At 48.4% G+C, this 14,430-nt stretch overlaps 1 protein-coding gene across 2 annotated transcripts in view; it reads right to left on the reverse strand.

Moving 5' to 3' along the window:
* The window catches only part of CORO2A (coronin 2A), a 62,264-nt gene extending 48,252 nt beyond the window's left edge, over positions 1–14,012 (reverse strand). Inside the window, exon 1 of one of the 2 annotated variants that reach the window (XM_086868387.1) lies at positions 13,674–14,012. The gene's annotated coding sequence lies outside the window, so the exon portion shown is untranslated. Of the gene's footprint in view, positions 1–9,328; positions 9,373–13,673 lie in introns of those variants that run through there. The other variant, XM_086868388.1, reaches the window with a different exon arrangement.
* Positions 14,013–14,430: the final 418 nt, after the last annotated feature.

Here is a 14,430-nt window from a genome sequence, read left to right on the forward strand (position 1 = left end):
TGGGCTTGGCAAATATACAGTTTCTGGAAACCACCACCATCACTCTGAAACTATTCCATGAGTGCAAGTACAAAAGCATTGTTTGATTCAGACTTGGAGCATGGGTTTGCAGCCAATCTCTTTATTGCTGCCATTCACTGCACTCCAGTTTGCATTGCAAAGCCATCTTGGAGCATGCAGACAGGATTCCCTCCAGCTGAAATTGAAATCATTCCAGGATGAGGACCCTGTATGCTCCATCTGCTAATGGAACCAGCTGAGTCAAATTAAAACATCCAAAATGCCTGTGGATATAAAAAGTCCTGATATCACCTCTTTCACTCTACAGATCTACTTTTCTTGAACTATAGATGTTACAGTTAGCAGAGAGGTGAGTCACTGCACACAGAAATCCCTCTCTGTTTGACCTTCAGCCTTACCTGTATTCCTATAGACTATTTTATTTACCTCCTCTCCTCCAAGTAGTGCACTTTATACTGCTTTTAGGTGCTCCTCAATCTCTGATCATTTGATTCAGCACCACTGCTCTCCTCTGTGACCAGTCTCATTCTTCACACCTCTCTATCTTCACACCTCCCAGCAATGAAGATCAGCCTCTCCTCCCACACAGTAATAGTTTAATAACTGTATACTTCATTCCTGCCAGCCTCTTCATGTATTTCTGCCAGTAAGAGTTTTGATCATCTTCCAGCTTTGTCCCACCACAGCAGCATCATCTTCAACCCTTCCAGCCAGGGGGCACCCCTGGAAGTGCCTCCACATCCCAGCAGACCTCCCTGCTACAGGCCATTTCTACTTCTACCACTGCTGCTTTCCACTCCAGCCTATTTCTCCAGCACAGTTGATATCCATGCCACAAACTGATCTTTTCTATTCCTTTGAGTCAGTTCTGGGCATCTGTGCCCTGCTGACTTTTAGAGCCAAAGGCTTATCTGTCTGTTTAGCCAGTCGTAATGGATTTTCCGCCTGCAGATTCATCTAATGGCTTTTCTTGAACCACATCCCCAACATCCTGTGTCAATGCGTTCCACTGTTTATCTGCATCCTGTAGTTCCTGGGCAATGATAAACAGAGGAACAATCACTCCCTATCTGAACTCTCCATGCCATCATATGTGAAAAGCCGTAAGTCATATCCCTTTTCAGACATACCTTTCCCAAGCTAAACAGTTGTCCTTCTCTGCATTCCATTCTGCATTACCAGACCCTCAGTGAGCTGCAGAAAGCTAGCTTTGCATGAGGCACTGAAGACCCAGTTGCACTATAGATGCATCCAGACAGTTTTGGGTTTTTTTAAATCTGTGCCATAAGAAGGAGGAAAAAATAAAATTTAAAAAAAAAATTACAATTTTAAAAAAAAAAGGTAGCACAGCCCTTAAAATCTGGCTGTGAATTAAAGCAGAATTCTGAATCCCTGACATAATGCAGGCCAGGCAGCTTGGGATGCTATTTCCATGCCTTAGGCAGCAAAAACAAAGACTGTCTGTGTGAAGAAGAGTGAGAAGTAAAGCACTGGGTAGGACACACTGGGCCTCACTGCAGCTATCTGAATACGCAGTTTTCTGCGTGTATCTTATAGGCGTTCATGAAATTACATTTGTATCTAGGGCTTTCCAGTACCCGAGAGCCTTCAGGCTGCAGGAAACCTCTGAAGACTGGTCAGAGCCAGTGGAGAGTCAGCACTGTGCTCCTAGCTTAGCCCGGGATGACAGCAAATGCAAGAGTCCCACGGAGGGCTCCCTGAGCAGGCTCAAGGACTGCAGGTGAGCACTACCTACACTGCCATGCCAGGGAACTCTAGGCATAGGAAGGACAGCAGGTAATGACACCAGTAGATGTGAAAGTAAAGAAAGCGTTAGTTTAGAAACAGCTCAAAATCAGAATCTGGATTTCCTGGGGAAGTCTTGTTTTTCTGCAGGAGTTGAAGACACTTACAGATTTCCCAACTAATAGGCTAAAACCACTGTGTGGCAGTGGCCAGTGGCACCAGTGGAAGCAGAACCCCTCAACAACAGGTGTGTGAAACACTTCTAGCACCATGTATGGTGTCTGTGCCTTTAATCTTCCAAACTCACACAGCTGAGCTGGACTGCAAGACAGGTAGAAATTGAGAGTACAAATGCTGCTATGTTTTTTATATATATGTAAGGTAAGCTGTCATGAAGTCACAGAGAAGTTCATGTTGCAAGTCATGTCAGGGAAGGAAGTATAGGTAAGACATTGTAAAACTCTTCTGAAATGTACAAAACCATACATAAAATAATGAGTGGTTTCTCAAAATTGAAAGAAAGACAAGGTAGAGAAATTGTTACTTCAGTTCCCCTTTTACACCTTACATGACTTTTCTTAATCAGGCTTAAGAAGCCCTGTTCTAATACCAGCCCACAGACAACTGGACACCAAAACAAAGAGATTCCCCAAGCTCAGAGCAAGATGAGCTTTAGTGAAATAGGTTTTTTTGAAACCTCAAGGATGACCAAAATGCACTAAAGGATATTTTGATATTTTTTCTTAATTTAGTGGATCAACCTATAAAGCAGGTCTGTGTGCTGCAGAGAAAGTTAGGAATTCTAAACTACTCATCCAAGTTCAACATGCATCACGAATATTGGGAAAGAAACCCGGAACAAATACCAAGGCACACTTTCTAGGTGGATTTTAACTGTGGGTTTCCTTGCTTTAACTTATGGAAACTTCCACTCCTAATATCACTACCAGGTTTTTGCTTCTTATATCACAACCAAATCACAGGCAAATTTAGGCTGGGACGGACCTCTGATGGTCCACAGCACAAATTTCCAGTCAAAATAGTGTCAGCCTTTAAGTCAAGCCAGGTTTTTCACAGCCTTGTTCACGTGAATTCTGAAAATCTCCAAAGGCGGGGACTCTAAAGGCAAGAAAACAATCCTGATAAGCCCCTGTCTGAATAATCGTGAACTCAGTCATTACACACCAGTCACAAAACCAGGTACTGGTCCTACACAGTGCTCTGTCTCAGTGAGGTCACCTACCCCTCCCTCTCCAGATCTCAAGTCAACACAGCCAGTGAAGTCCTTCTCCACTTACAGTTCAAATGGCTCAACAGTTCAATGTTCAAACTGGCTCAGAGGACTCCTGCCTTCAAACTGTCATCCCTCCAGCGACCATAAAACATAACTCAGGAGAGAAAGTTAGCTGTTGTGTCAGGCAACAAGAGCACCAACATGGGACCCTAAGGGCAAAGCCCAGCAGAACATGCAGAGAGCTTGCAGAGAGACATGCATGGTCTCCTCTGTGAGATGAGATGCTCTAGGGGTAGTAAGCTGGAGAAAAGAAATTTCTGCAGGAGGCCAGGCAGCTGCTGTTTGGCTAATGGCAGACTGAGAGATGTCGCCTAATTCCAGAGAACACTGCTATCTCCACTGAGTGACATTATTTAGGTGATCATCCTGTTCAAGTTTCTAGCAATGCATCATCCTGGGAAGCTCTTCCCAGGATGATGATTCCTCCTCTTTACTGCTAAAAACACAACTGCTTTATTATTTTGCCAAGTAATAATTTCTCCTTCCAGCTACCGGCTCTCATTGTGGTTTGTCAGCCCAGCTGAAGAATCCATTATCTATAAAGATAGAAGTGATTTTTGATCTTTTAAATTCCACAGAAACCAAGAGTTCACCAAAATACAACCTGGAGACCATGAAAGACAAAAGTGTCAACTTTCCACTTGAGCTTTCACCTATAAAATCTCATAGAGGGGTTGAGTTTTTCTGCTCCAAGACTTGTGTTGCCTGGCAGGATGCATCACACCCAGAACTACTGCACAGGAGATTAGTGTATGGCAGGGCCATGAGCCTCAAACATGCAAATATGCAAAGATGCAAGGGGCTGTACAGTCAAGCCCTTCAATCCCTATTAATCCTTTAAATAAATGCCATGATTTTTAAAACTGTGAGACACTGAATCCTAATTGATTTCTGTGAAAGATGTCAGATGCCAGGCTATCATTAGCAAAATCAATCTTCTCAATTAAGACTCAAGCATCAGTTACTGACATAAAGACCTTTTGCAAATTCAAAGCAAAACAGCCATGACCACAGGCAGGAGGGTCAGAAGACAGGCTCTGATCCTCCCTAACTGCAAGGAAAAGAGCCTCTGTATGTAGAAGAGGCTGAGCATTACAAGAGCAGGAACTTGGAGCAATGCTATTCTGATTTTGTTTTTGTTCCTCTATGTGTGCATTTTGGTATTCAAATTAAATTAGCAAAAATGGCAGAGAAAAATAATGTGAACTAATTACATTTAAGTAGATGTTAGCAGGACAATCTTTGACTTCTTCTACTCGTCTCTTGCAATTAAAGAGCTGTCTGGATTCTCTGTGTCTATTACCCTGCAATTTTGTTGCCAGCACAGGCTCCTTTTACAGAGCAGATAGATAGAAGAAACCACGGATGACAAGGAAGATTGGTCCTTCCTGGCATCCTTCACGGTACAGGCGGTGTTCCTAAAAACGTCAATGTTAGGCTTCCTAGAAACGAGCCCTGCAACTGTGCCAGCAATTCAGGCAAAATGGTAGCTATGCTTTTCTAAGGCAACACGGTTTATATTTTTCAAGATGTGCATATTCTTGCTGAGGGAAAACGCTGTGAAACACTGGTTTAAATAACTGGTTTAAATAACCTTAATGTAACCACGTGAAAGGAGACTGAGAACTGAGTAGCACTGTCAGAGTCAAATTTGCTGCAGCCCAAACTGCTCAGATATCCGACAGGGTAGCTGTGGTGCTGCAGGATTCAGCACAGATCAGTGATGTGACAATTAACACTGGGGGGCATTCAGGGGCAGCCCTTCAGGGGCCCTTTTGGCAGACTGGCAAACGTCCTATGTGCTAACACTGCCTAGCTCAACAAGACCTGGGTGAGGCTGGAGAAGGACAGACAGTACCAGGAGAGATCTGCTGCTCCCAGACCTGTGCTTGCACATGCTCTAGTTCGCCTGCTGTATCACCCCATATCCCAGCCCACAGAGAGAGCCACATCTGAGGTGCCTGAGGAACAGGCACTCATCCATGAAGCACTTCTCATGCACCCTACCACTGATTTCCAGAAAACCTGGGATGGGATCCAGAGATTTCAGACTCTCCCAAGGAGGATTTCAGCCCTTTTCACATGCATTTTGCAAGTCAAGTTTAAATCATGGTATTTGTAGAGCAAGGACTGATTAATTTCAGCTCTTGGGAATAAGCCCAGTATTTGCCTTGGCCCCTCCCTATACCTTTTTTTCTGACTGTCGCTGCTCAACTTTAAGTACAAGCTCAAGCCACAAGGCTCATATTTCCTTTATTAATGCAACCCTGACACGGACAGCCTTGCCCAGTCACCTTTTTCTGGGAGGAGCTCTCCCCCAGCATTGCCTCCTCTCCTGTTTAAGCACAGCTCCCAGAACTGCAAGAGGAAGAACAAGGTGGAATTTGGCCTCTGCTTCTTTCCTGGAAGCTGACTTATCAGCTTTAATGAACTTTGTCTTACTCTCAGTGATAAAATACCACAACTGCTGGGATTTTCTTCTGCTTTGTCTTCCTTATCATTTTCCTAGGTGACTTTGTCCCACAGAGGGAGAGAGGCAATGCAGAGTTGCAGCCTCCTCTCTGCAGGTAGGTCCATGTTTCTTGGCACAGAGATAAAGAACAAGCAATTCACCAGACTAGAAGGGAACTCTTCAACAAACCAGAGCCCTGAAGGATGCTCAGAAGATAGAGGGAGAGAAGCACCAAACTTTGGGCACTGCTCTGAAAAATTTGAAACTGTGTGAAGCAAAGCAGAGAACAGGTCAACAAGGGAAGAAAGAACAGGGCTCAGAGCTGCACACTGTCATTGGTCCTACCCTTGGCAGCAGCATGTCTCCAAGCTTTAGGAAGGGTTTTGCTTGGCTGAGGGTCAAAAAGTCCTATTTGTGAATTTCAAAGTGCTTTAGAAATAGTAAGCATCAGCATTACACTAATAGAGCCCTGCAGGGTGTATTTTCAAAATGGGGAATTGCTGGCAAGCCTGTAATACCACAGAGGGGAAATCCCTGGAAATACTAGGCCAGTCTAGCTTCTACTTACAAGCCAGTGTAACCCTGTGAATATCAAAATCTCTCAACCAATACAGCCTCCTGGATGATGTAAAGGTCTTTCCTGTTTCTCCTGAGGAGAGGCAGGAGGCGCGTCTGCATAATTGCAGTGTGCTGCAGGCTGCTTGCCTCAGTCAGCTCCACAGCCAGGGCAGCTTAATGTGCACTTACTGAAAGCCTGGTAATGACTGCATGTGAAACACCTCACCACACCGTCGCTCTGGTGCCTTCTCGCCACGGGAGCAAGAGACCAGACCGTCTGTGCTCCTGCTGTGCATCAAGAGGTGGCCAGACACAGCTATTTCAAAGCACAGCTGCTGCCCAGCCTCACCAGGGATGCCCTTGGCTCTGAGCAGCAGTTTAGTAGCAAGGTCCAGCAGCCACCCAGACAGCGCACGGGCCAACTGTAAGACCGCTGGTGTTTATAACTGGAAGTCAGGAACATTCAGATAAGGTGCTGGAGTTTTGTGGGGCTTTTTTGTTGAAGCAAACGCTTCAAAGAAACTTTCCTATGAGAGTGGAGAACGGGGTGTGGCCGTTAAGGACCTGCTGAGTCCCCTTGAACCAGCCAGGAGTGGATGGTGGTGAAATGATCTGTAACAGTTTCCCTCCATACTATTTCTTAACAGAGCCTCTGTCATACCCTGCCACAGCCCACTCCCCAACAGTTTTCCTGTCAAAATCCCTGCCGGGGAAATCAGGACCTAACAAAGTGGCTTGAAGACTTCGTGCTATGCTGCCAACTGTGGATCAAGGAATGAAAAAAGTCAGAGGCAACAAACTGACCACAATTTATGAGGAACCAGCAAGGTCATGAATAAAATATAGCTTAGCCTGCTCCAGGGCAACCATCTCTCACTCAAACCATCACCTTTTTGTCAGGGATGTGCCAAAGCCTTCAGTTCTCTCCCTAAGCCTCCGTAACCTGGGCACCTGAAGGTTACAGCACAGGGATCTGCTCTGTACTCAACTATTCACCCCCAAAACACAGCTCACACCACATTTAGGCATCTGGCAGTCCACACAGCCCACAGGCAAGAGACAACTGCCCTTGCAGAGGCACTATAAACCTGTTCCAGAGACAGCAGTCTGCCCAGTGCCAAGCCACCTAGAAAGAGACTCACAGAAACCTGCCACAAACTCAGGCAACTGAAAATCCACTCATTATCCAGCTACTAACAAATATAGCACACACAGAAACGTGAAAATATTATCCATTACTGGCATTTGGAGAGCGAGAAATTTGCTCAGAGCGGGAAAACCTCCTCTGAGCATACTTGAAAGGCAGAAGTTACCAAGGTAGGAAAGAAGAATGATAAACATCTGGAGATAGCCTGACCTGCTACCAGGAGATCCACCTGCTGCACAGGCACAGCCAGCAGATCAATGGGATGGAGGTGATCAGTATTGCTGGTCAGGCAGCACAGCTGCCACACGGGACAGGGCTCTCCCTCACCCATGGACTTGCAAAACAGGCACACTCATGCTTAGGTGCTTTGCCTCAGAGGAAAGGGGGCCAGGAGATGGGCCTGAGCTGGGATGCAGGCAGTAGAATTGTCTGGCTCTTTGTCCAAACACCACCAGCACCTGGGTCTCACATTTCCTAGGTCTATGGCAGCTTTGCTGAGATAACGGGCTTTGATTTGTTGCTACAGAGCAACAGATTGAATGAATTTGAAATACTTCTCATCAAACCTATAATAATAGATGTCATAATACTAATTCACTAAACAACAGCAGCACAGATGAAAACACCTCCTTTTTCCTTGTCTCTGAGAAGCAACCAGCTCTCCGTCTCTGGAAGCTCTAGAGTTTCTTGAAATGCTCGCAACCAAAACATGAACTCCCTGATGTCTCCATCAGTCACTCCGTATCTCTAATCAAACCAGGAGAGATCAGAGCTCTCCAAAGAGGGCACAGCCAGAGGAAGAACAAAGGGAACAGCAGGGCTACACAGGCTGCTCCTTTGTTAACCCACTGGGGAGCCTGCACTGGGGAAGCTTAAAGGCAACTCTCAGTCAACCTTCTCCCAAACGGTCCCTGAATCCTCTGAAATCACTTCCCCTGAGCACCCAAGGGGCCAAAAGAGACTAAGCCTGTCCAGGCAAATACCCTTCACAAGGATTGCAGCACAGTGTCTCCTTAGAAAGTGTAAGTGAAAGGGGCTGGGGCAGGGTGGTGTGGGAATCAGGAACAGACAGGATGCTCCAGAGCACGACAAGGAGGGCACCACTCCCTGCAAAGTGAACAATGTGTTCAGACACTGCACATAGCTGGCCTCACCGGGCCATCAGTCTGAAAAGTGCTGTCTGTTACACATCCCTTTGCAACAACCTGTCTTGGCCCTTGACAGAGCTGCAGCATCAAAGCCAGACCCATGGAAGAAGCAGTCGTCAAAGCCGTGCTGCCTGAAAATAAGGACCCTTCAAGGCGCCAGTTCCCCCTTCAGGGGTAAGTGGCACCAGGAGATGCCGGTGCCAGAGAGTCATTTATGTGGCTGTCATCGCGCTCTGTGCAGGATGTGACCTACCCTGACAGCAAGCACCCAAATTCCCCACGACTCCAGCCAAAAAGGCCAAATTTAACCCATCACACACACAGCCATAGGTGAGGCTTCTCTATAAATAATAAGCGAAGTTATACAGATGCCAAACCGTGCCACCGGCGGCACCGTCCAGCAGGGCTGGCAGGAGGCGCAGCCCTCCCGAGCAGGCAGCAGGATGGCTCGGGTCGGCAGGAAGCCCTGTTGCTCGGCGCACCGCCGCCTGCAGACCCCCGGGCCGGAGGGCTCCCGCCGCGGGCCGGCTGCCGGTCCGCCACACCCCGCGCAGAAAATCCCGCCGGCAGCTCCCTGCAGGAATAGCCCTGGCGCTACTGGCGAGCAACAGAACCTCGCCCGCCGAGAGCGCGACCAGCACCGGCTGCCCCGAGCGCGGCCAGCGGGAACGCCCCGCTCCCGCCGCACGCACCGGGGGATGCCCGAGGCCCGCGGCACCGGCCGCCCAAGGCATCCCCCGGCCGTCGCTGTCCCCGCGGCTGCGGGCGGCGGACCCAGCTCCGCACAAAGCGGGGTGGGGCCGGAGGGAGCTGCGGCACCCCCGGCGCAAGGCGGGCGGAGCAGGCGTCTCCCCTCGCTCCCCGGCACCGCCGGGCTCCGCAGGCCCCGGGCTGCGGCAGGTGCCCGAGCCGGCCCTGCCCGCTCGCGTCCCGGCCCCGCACCGCCACCCGCCCTCTCGTACCTTGCCGCTGGCCGCGGGGATCTGGACGTGCGCACGGGATCCGCGCCGCGCCAGCCCGGCCCGGCCCGCCCGCCGTCCCCGCCCCGGCCCGCCCCCGCGCCGCGCCCCGCAGCCGGGAGTGCCGCCGGGCACCGGGACTGCCGCTGGCCACGGGGAGCTCCGCGGAGCCTGCCCGCGGCGATCAGGTCCGCGGCCGTGCCCGGCCCCGGAGCGCAGCCTCCCGTGGCCAGCGAGGGCTTATCCTGGTGCTTGTGGCGGGGAGAGCCCCTCCGCAGCCACAGCAAGGTGCTCAAGTGCCTCTCCGCTGCCCTGGGCTTGGGAGCCAGCCCAGCCGGCCGACGTGCGCCATTCACCGTCACCATCGCCGTTGCGGGTGGGTCCCCGACTCTGTGCCCGGAGGCGCACGGTGAAAGGTGGATGCGTGATTCTCCTACGAGATCGACCTCACAGCATCAAGACTTTGCCGTCACTTGTAGAGAGAGTGCCACAGGCCTTGCATTAGCTCAGACAGCTTCTGAGGTGACAGGCGCACTTGCCATATCCTCAGTTGTGACCACCAGGTACCGCTCACCCTGAACACTGCACGCACCCCGGCAACACGTCTTAATGTGCCAGCCTTAGATGGCAGCCTCTGGCTGTCTCAACAGTCCCTGGCAGATGGAGAGACACTGGCCCAAAGCTGCAGGCCCTTTACTGATGGCATATGGCTTTAGAAAGCTTTTCACAGAGCTCACACTCAGACTTTGGGGTCAGCCGGTACCTTGGCAGCACTACAAACCTCCTCAGTGCACTGAATGAGGAACTCGGTAAGTAGGCAGCAGCGCCCAAGATCAAATAGCAGAGGTGGTTTCTTTGGCCACCCCCTCAGTTAACGCCGCTCTGGTCCTGTCTGATTAATCAGAGGCTGAGACAGCTAGTTCATCTACCTTAGTCCCATCACTCACTGGGTAGCAGAGGCAGCTGTAGGCTGAGCTAGCAGCTGTGACAAGACTGTAAAACTCTGTGTCCTTCACAAGTGAGATGCTGCAGATCAGTTTGAAGGACCAAACAGAAAAGCAAACATGCCCAAACGGTAGCTTGGATATGTTAGCTACCAGTTATTATTAAGTCAGTCCTCAAAGCAAAGTACTATTCATCAAGAAGCTGTGTATCAACCTTAGCAGATGTAGGCAAAGACAGAAGGGGTAGAAGCCTTCCAAAAAAAGTCTCAAACACTTTCAACCAAAGTAATAACAGGCAACATAGAAAGGATTGAAATCACTGGAACAGGTAGAACTGCTGACAGTGCCAAGAGAGGCAGGAAGTGCGTCCTTAGCCGAACGGTAATTCCATCAAGGGGAGATCACAACCACCAGCCCAGTGACCACTTCCTCACTACAGACATCAACTCAGGTAAAGAGGAGACTGCACATGTGACGTCATTAGCAAGCCTGTCAGGGCATCTCAAGTCCTTTTGGAGAAGAAAAATTATGCCTGTGAAAAGACTAGATCCACTGAATTCTTCAAGAGTGTTGAGAAGAATTTCAGATCCAACCACCAACCAGAGTGATCTTCATCCTTTGCTACCAGATGCCAGCCCGGGAAATCCCAGGAAACTGAGGCATTTCAGCAGGTACACCACCAGACAACTGTAGAGAAGCAATGTCCATGGATGGAGCACAGGAAGGAATTCCTGTGGATATGAATTGTGAATGCTAGTGCAGCAGCTGCTCTGCCTACAGGAATTAAGATGACTTCTGGTACCCCTCAGGATCCTTGCAGTGTGTGCTCACATGTTCCCTATGGAGAAGTACAAGACAGATCAGGTATCGATACAAAGATGATTTCCACTGCTTCCCTTGACACATGCTATGCTCCAGCCCTGATTAAGCCATAGAAGATAGCATGCACGACTGACAGGGTAGACAAAGATGTGTTTGTTTAGGGTTATTGGGAGGGGAAAGATTTCTTCTACCTACAGCCCTGCACACTGTAGGCATCTATGTGCATGTGCCATTCCTGAGAGCTGTTTTAGGTGCTGACAAAGTGAATGGTTTTGCTCCCCATTCCCCTCTTTGCAGTCTTAAACTGGGTGGCTGGGACTGGGGTGTCCTTGGTGCTTGGGGTGAATGCTACTCTCTGTCTTCTCCCCTGAGATATCTCAACTGCTCATCCAGCAGCAAGAGACTGGCCGAGCAACCGCTGCTGACAGCCCATGTCCACAGAAATGGCCTGTGGGAAAGAGCAGTCCCACACAACACTTCTGCTATGAAAAGGGCCTCCAGCAGCAAACATATTAGTGCTTTCTGTTGAGATCCAGCAGCAGAAGTTGGAGAAGTGTGTTCTGTAACTCTCTGCCACCCCACACCATTAGGTGCCAGAAATCAGGCCAAGAGGCAGAGTGGTGTTCCACGAATCTCTTTCTGGCCCATGCAAAATAATGAGAAGTGGGAAGCTACCACTCTAGCAGAGTTGCTTATGAAGGGGAGCATGACAGCAGTGCAACAGAACACCACCACTGTTAGCTAGAAACCCTGTGCAGCATCTCAACCTGTAGCAAGCCACTGGAAGAAAAGAACTGGCACCTGTTGTGGCTGGTCTGCATTGCAGAAGCTACATGGCCACATTCATGGTGTCTGTGCAATAATGATGAAGCACTTCACCCAGCTGGGCACAGCTCCCTGGCAGCAGGGTCCTGACTGGCGTGGAGCATTTGGAGAAGTGGATGAAAGGAGACAGAAGGGAAACGGATTCCTGCATGGTGATATGCCTTGCAGCCCTAGGAAAGGGATGACCAGTTTGCAGAAATGACATCCTCAGGTATATTCAAGGCTAAGTTATACCAGCACACAGCCCAGTATATCTGCACTCAAGGGGAGATGCTGAAGAAAGCACTGAACTCTGCTTTATCCCTGCCTGCAGAGGACAAAGGGCCTGGCATGTCTCTGGTAGTTCTGGATGGAGACATGTGAAGGAAATTGCTGATTAGTTATGACAAATTAACTTCATCTTTACTAAAAACTTCATTGGTTCCCTGTAGCAATGTATCTGAACAGCTTGGGCCATGATGTGCTCCAGCCAAACCATATTTAGAGTTTATTATCAGACCCTCTGGAATTTCTCAAGGTTGCTGAGACATAAGCTATTCTAAAAATAAGAAAGAAGAGGCTGAAAAACAAGAAAACAGGACCACAAGAGCCAGATAACAGAGGGCAGTTTGACACCTGAACTGTAACCAGTCCTGTGCCCCGAGGGGTGCATGCAGAGCGCGTGGGCAGGACAGCGGCACCAGTGAAAAGATGCGTGATCGTGTGAACAGTAGTTTTAGAATGTATAAATAAGAATATATTATAAACAATAAAGGGCTTCTGTGAAATCGCATTGGTTCATTGGTCAGAGGTCCTGAGCTCCCACAGTTCCCATTTTTCCTACTGTAATTATTTCCAGCCCCATGCAGTTCACTGTCTCTAACTGTGCCACATGCATGGGGATGGGTGGCATGGAGGGCACAACATCCACCTGCTTTGGGAGCAATTTAAAGCACCATGGCAATGGTAGTGTTAAAACTGGAGCTTTAACTGAGTCTGAACTGGAGTTCAGAGTTTGTGGCATTGGCATTTCCCATCAATTTGCAAGATCTTTTATGATGTTCAAAAATGTTATTGAAGATGCAGCAAAAAATATCAATTTGTTTTAATTTTGTTTTGGAACTTTTCCTCCCTGCAAAATGCTGCCCATAGACAGTACTTCTCAACTAACAAAATGACTTTGTAAAAGGAAAAAAACATAGGCACTATTTTCAGCATGGAATTGTCATGTTGGGCTGAGTCCTACTTTTTCCCAAATTGTAAGGACAGCAGAATAGAACAACATTTTACTCTTATCAAATAAAGGGAACAATGTAGTCTTCCTGAAGTAGACAAAACAAGTCTTACAAAACACAACAGGATGCCAGCTTAGCTTTGCAAGGCTGACAAAGCCAAAGTTACGCAAAGCAACACTACTGCACTTACTCAAAATGGGGGTTGAGGAACAGCCACCTAAAAAGGACACTGGACATTGAAGACAAACCCCAAAGAACCATGTAGGGACTTCCAAAAAGAGGGTGTGACTATGTAAAATGAACTAATACACATACACCAGGAGAGCAGGGATAGCCAATGAGTATGTCATCAGTGTGTATGACAAAAACCTCACCGTTTTGAGCATTTACCCAACACTCAGGGCATTCAGTTAGAAGGATTCTCCAAGTGACCAGCACACTGCTATAAAGAATGCTGCTTTCTAATACTCAAAACTGTGTTAGAAAGTTTTGATCTGGCCTATTTTGGTATTACGAGGGGACTTGAAATTTAATTCCACTTACCCTGGATATTTCTCCAAGTCTCGAAGCTTCCAACAGCTTGACATCAGAAAGTGCCAGAGGTTCTGTGTCATAAAAGTTAAGCTGAGAACCAGAGCAGATATTGATCCAACAGCTGGAGTCTCAAAGACACACTTTGCACTTCACAGGAAGCTGTCATTTAATAATGGGGAGAAATAGGGACTTCGTCTCAAAGCTAGTGGACCATGTGACCAAAGCAAACATCTGGCTGCAGCAGAACAGGGGACCATTCACCCCAAATGTGTCATGGTTAGGGATCCTTTCTTTTCCACTGACTAACCTGGTGTGCTGTTTTCCCCTCTGGAGATCTGGAGAGCTCCTGAGGTTGAACAGAAAGCACACAGATAATCTCATGATTTAGCATCTCTGTGCAGGCCACAGCCTCTCACTCTAGGAAAGGGATTAAATTATCTTGGATGGCATGATATTATATCAGCTCCAGCACTGTGGCTCAGTCATGGGAAAGTGGTTTGTTTTCTTGCACTTGGCACGTCCCTAGACCAAACAGAGCTAATGTTTTGTAAAGGAGCTCTTATCACTGGGAGACAGTGAAGAAGTCTCAGCATTGTCTCAGGCCACAAGTGAGCTCTTAAATGGGAAGAGAGCAAGCCCCAAGCTTTGTGTCTGTGATGGTGGCAGGAGGTTGCCCAGCCTGCAGACTGGAAGAGAAATTCAGCACTGTGGTATAGCTCCTGCTACAGGGTGTTGTTGTTATCCACCCACAGAAAATGCCTTGCCC

The sequence above is a fragment of the Cyanistes caeruleus genome, chromosome Z (assembly GCF_971803275.1).
Source record: "Cyanistes caeruleus chromosome Z, bCyaCae1.hap1.1, whole genome shotgun sequence".
In the NCBI taxonomy this organism is placed as follows: domain Eukaryota; kingdom Metazoa; phylum Chordata; class Aves; order Passeriformes; family Paridae; genus Cyanistes; species Cyanistes caeruleus.